Source organism: Armigeres subalbatus, chromosome 3 (genome assembly GCF_024139115.2).
Source record: "Armigeres subalbatus isolate Guangzhou_Male chromosome 3, GZ_Asu_2, whole genome shotgun sequence".
Taxonomy (NCBI): Eukaryota; Metazoa; Arthropoda; class Insecta; order Diptera; family Culicidae; genus Armigeres; species Armigeres subalbatus.
The window spans coordinates 11,785,801-11,790,962 of NC_085141.1; the positions used below are offsets into that span (position 1 = coordinate 11,785,801).

General features: G+C 44.3%; 1 long non-coding RNA gene across 1 annotated transcript; it reads left to right on the top strand.

Annotated features, from left to right (window-relative positions):
• The first annotated feature begins 957 nt into the window (after nucleotides 1-957).
• LOC134225424 (uncharacterized) lies at nucleotides 958-1,902 on the top strand. Its single transcript, XR_009983238.1, has 3 exons — nucleotides 958-1,112; nucleotides 1,270-1,410; nucleotides 1,477-1,902. It is a non-coding gene; the product is annotated as an uncharacterized LOC134225424 (long non-coding RNA).
• The last annotated feature ends 3,260 nt before the right edge of the window (nucleotides 1,903-5,162 follow it).

Consider the following 5,162-nt stretch of genomic DNA (forward strand, 5'->3'; position numbering starts at 1 on the left):
ATAAAAATCAAAGCAAACGCTGCAAATTCGGTGCTGTCCGGTCGGTTGGAAATCTGCTGGTAATCCAAAAAAATGTTTCCACTTATCAGCATCCGTTTTATTGTGCGGCAATCGAAAAAAAGAAAGATTACAGACACCTTCTTCTCATCCTTGATTCATTTTTACAAAACTTCGCCGAGCACATAATAGGTATAATGATATTATGTTTTGTGTTTTCGCTTGTTTCTTTACACGAGTTGATTCAAGGCTCCCTCCTTAGTCGTGCGGTAAGACGCGCGGCTACAAAGCAAGACCATGCTGAGGGTGGCTGGGTTCGATCCCCGGTGCCGGTCTAGGCAATTTTCGGATTGGAAATTGTCTCGACTTCCCTGGGTATAAAAGTATAATCGTGTTAGCCTCATGATATACGAATGCAAAAATGGTAACCTGGCTTAGAAACCTCGCAGTTAATAACTGTGGAAGTGCTCAATGAACACTAAGCTGCGAGGCGGCTCTGTCCCAGTGTGGGGATGTAATGCCAATAATAAGAAGAAGAAGATGAATCAAGGCTTGAACATAATTCAGAGTTGCCATTAAAATTTATGAGTATTCATGGTTGCCAAACAAATTTTTGTTTCCTCCGCTCATCTATGGAATCTACAGTGTCTATAGTAATTACCTGTCCGATTTTCTTCATTGGGTAACACAGGTACCATTTAGATCGTGTTTTTATTTCCTTCCATACACGTTTCTCGCTTTCTGACCTTCCGGAGATCGCACCTGGTGCCGCTAGGCACGGGCGCGGGAAAATCTCACCATTGCTGTAGAGTAGACCTCTTCATGTTTTAAAAAAGAATCAAAAATTCGACCGGTCAGCTCAGAATCACAATTCTTATGCCAAAATAAGCCTCCTGACAAATTTTCAGCTAATTCGGATACAATTTCTAGGTGGTTCAAGTCGATTTCATGTTTTTGGGCTATTTTCAAAAAAAAATTAACAACCGGTATTAACGCCAAAAATCACCGCAACAACCTCTAAACGGAAGCTCTTGGTGTGCTCTACAAGTCTTGTGAACATCGCGATTCGTTCCTTTTACATTTTAACCATGTTAAAGTGATTCTCAAGCTTTTAGGTGCATAAAAATACTGTTTCCCCTTAAAGTCTTTGTTCGACAAAATTCTTAAATTTATAACAACATGTTGCTTATTTACTATATTATTATTTCCCTTTTTCTCCTGGACATTGGAGTAATATAATTGCAAATGTGCGATTTTCCGTTAAATTTTTAGCTCCTAGGTGGATTCGGTCAAGCAGTTTTATAGTGCTATCATGGTGAAGCATTCCTGCGATAATCAAACCCAATCATCATCGTTTGAAGTTGTTCCTGTTGACTCTTTCAATATTTCAAGGCACAGTTTGCCTTGGAGAAGGTGAGTACCTTCCCAAGTAGCTAAATATCTAGTGGTCCGGTCTACCGTGGTCTATTTTTCGAACAGATCCGCCATCGACGAAATTCGTGTTCTGTTTCTCCGGACAGAAATCGAGATTTGCAACGCTTGAAACTGTTCCTGTTGGCTGTTTAAATAATTTGAGGCACGATTTGCCTTGGATAAGGTGAGTACCTTTCCAAGTTGCTAAACTTCCAGTGGTCCGGTCTACCGGTCTATTTTTTGGACAGATTTACCATCTACGAAAGCCGTTTTTTGTGACTATCATGGCGGAACTGGATATTCTCGTCGCCAGAAGGACCACGCTGCTTACTTCGCTGGGTCGGGCAGAGGCATTCATCGAGAACTACGACGCTGCAAGAGACCAAGGGCAAGAGCCGCTTCGAATGAGTCATGTGGAAAACATCTGGGCCAGTATAGAAGCGGTACAAGAAGAATTAAACGACTTAGCTACGACAGAGGAAGGTAGGGCAGCACATGTCACGGTTCGTACCAATTATAAAACCCGGCTTTTTGCAATAAAGGCAGATTTGCTATCAAAAATGCCTCCCTCTTCTCTTAACGCGCGCAATCCCTGTTCTGCTCCAACCAACTCTGCTCTCTCTGGGATCAAGCTTCCGTCTATCTCGCTTCCGGAATTCGATGGCGATTACCAGCAATGGCTCACCTTTCACGATACTTTTATCGCTTTGATCCATTCGAACGCTGATGTACCGGATATTCAAAAGTTTCACTACTTGAGGGCGGCTGTCAAGGGGGAAGCTGCACAGTCCATCGAAGCTATAGCGATAAGCTCGGCAAACTACAACTTGGCGTGGAATGCACTCAAAGATCGGTATTCCAACGAGTATCTTATGAAGAAGCGTTCGACGTTCAGCGAATGAAGAAGGAGTCTGCGTCTACGCTGCATGGTTTGGTTGACCAGTTTGAAAGACACGTGAAAATCTTGAGGCAGCTTGGAGAACGAACTGATTCGTGGAGTACCATTCTTGAGCATGAAGGTATGGGAGGACCATGCATCTAAGGTGGAGGATCCTAGCTATACCTGTCTGGTTGAGTTTATACACAGGAGAATTCGAGTATTGGAGTCCATATCCGTAAAACATCATACACCATCGGGATCCGCTCTGCCAACTGCGTCCTCGTCGAGAAAGCAACAGTCGGTAATCCGCCTTTCGTCGTGCTCCTCCACAGCAAGCACATCAAGACGTTGTCCGGTTTGTAATCAACTTCATCCGCTGTTCAAATGCTTCAAATTCCACCTCCACCTTCCGGTTTCTGAACGCCAGCAGATAATCAACGCCAAGCGTTTGAAAGTCGACCACGCTGTTCGTAGCTGGATATGGATATTAATTATAGATATTGTAATCGTCGTCATCACAGTCTGCTTCATACAAATACACAAACAGCATCCAATCCAGCGTCAGCAACGCCAGTAATGCACTCCAGATCACCTTCTCCGGCAGAAACGCCCCAGCAGTCTTTGGTGACCTCAGCAGACGTCGTTCTGGCAGTCCAAACAAGCGCTGCAGTTCAGCATTCTAAGGACAATGTACTCTTATTAACCGCCATCGTAAACATCGTTGATGCCTTCGGTCAGGAACATCCAGCACGTGCCCTTTTGGATAGCGCTTCGCAGCCAAACCTGATTACTGAACGACCGGCCAGCATTCTCCGTCTCAGGCAAAGCAACGTCAACATAACGGTCCAGGGAGCTGGAAAGTTGTCCAAACCTGTTCGTCAGTCGGTACACACGGAAATTCGATCCAAAAACCATATGTTTTCCTGTAACGTGGATTGTTTGGTGATGGACAAAGTGACAGCAGACCTTCCATCGCATAATATTTCCTCGTCACGGAGGAACATTCCGAAGGAATTAGTCTCAACTGATCCTTCCTTCAACAAGTCACAACCTGTCGACCACAACCTGTCGAATCATTTTTATTCGTTCTTCCCCAGTGCTGCTCGTCTATAATTGGCAGCCAACCTACCAGTGCTCGTTGATAGCGTTTTTGGTTGGATTGTCGCTGGTTCGTCCTCGCAAATTGGTTCATGTTCCACGTTTCCCACGGTCTCGTCAAATTCTGTCACTGTTTCCATGGTGTCCCTTGAAGAAAGCATAGAGCGCTTCTGGAATTTCGAGAAATTGGCTTTTAACGATGGATACTCAGTGGAAGCCGTGTGGGGCCCTCCTTAGCCGTGCGGTAAGACGCGCGGCTACAAAGCAAGACCATGCTGAGGGTGGCTGGGTTCGATTCCCGGTGCCGGTCTAGGCAATTTTCGGATTGGAAATTGTCTCGACTTCCCTGGGCATAAAAGTATCATCGTGCTAGCCTCATGATATACGAATGCAAAAATGGTAACTTGGCTTAGAAACCTCGCAGTAAATAACTGTGGAAGTACATAATGAACACTACTGCGAGGCGGCTCTGTCCCAGTGTGGGGATGTAATGCCAAGAAGAAGAAGAAGAAGAAGAAGAAGAAGAAGAAGAAGAAGAAGAAGAAGAAGAAGAAGAAGAAGAAGACTCAGTTGAAGAAAGACGAATTTCTGTTGCTATCGGCCTCTGGTGACAACGACGATGGAGCTCGTTGTTTGAGATCCATGTTTCGCTAGCGTATAATAGCACAGATTTCACTTTAGAGTTGAAAATTCGTATTTTGGTGTGTTCACTTATCTGCCTGTTTTTCCAAATATTTCTTAAACTCGCAAAGGCAGCCCTTGCTTTCTTAATCCGTGCGCCTATGTCGATCTTGGTACCGCCGTCTGACGCCATCATCCAACCAAACGGTCGATTTTGTCCGCAATTACTTGTCTTTTTGACCCTCTCGGTCATCGTCAAATCGAAAATTTTGATGCAGGAAATTTGGCTTCTTTCTTGCGGATGGGTCGACCTCGTTCCCGAAAATGTACACCAAAAGTGGGAATGCATCAGCTACGAACTCCCGAGGATTTCCTCCTATCGAGTCAACCGTTATGCACTTTTGTCAGCTCCACATTTTCTCGGACGTCTTGAAGTCTGCTTTCGGAGCAAACATCTACGCCCATTGCGAAGACGCTCAAGGGCGAGTTCGGATTCGTATGCTGGCATCGAAATCACGCGTAGCACCTTTGAAACAAGTCAGCCTTCCACGGCTCGAACTCTGTGTTGCCGTTTTCGGTGCACATCTATACGAACGAATCAATAAGGCAATAATTCGGTTATAACGCTGCAGTGGATACGTTCTTCTCCAAACACCTGGAAACCATACATCGCAAACCGCGTCTCCGAGATTCAAAACTTTACCCATTGATGTAATCGGAATCATGTCGCTGGCTGCGAAAATCCCGCTGATTTGGTATCACGTGGTACAAGTGACGAATTTCGCGCCAACCCTTCTATGGGGCTGGCAGCACCATCTCAGAAACGAATGAAACTTGGTGGGAATAAAAATATAATATTTCCAAGCCACTCTGCATACTTAGTTTTTCAAAATTTGATGAAGACCTAGCTTTTTTCATTGATTTTTTAAAAATCGATGTGACTTTAAAATGACAAGACCTAAAAAAAGTGTTGTATGGCGGACTGTCGTGAAATTCCCTGAAGTTTTTTGGAATAATATCCAAAAAATAAAAAACGATTTCTACACTGAAAAAAAATAGTAGGGTGGCTCAAAAAACACTTTTTCAACTTTTTGATGGGCCGCCCTCTTATTCGGTTCTATTTGATGCCCTGATGCTCTGGACAAAGTTTCAG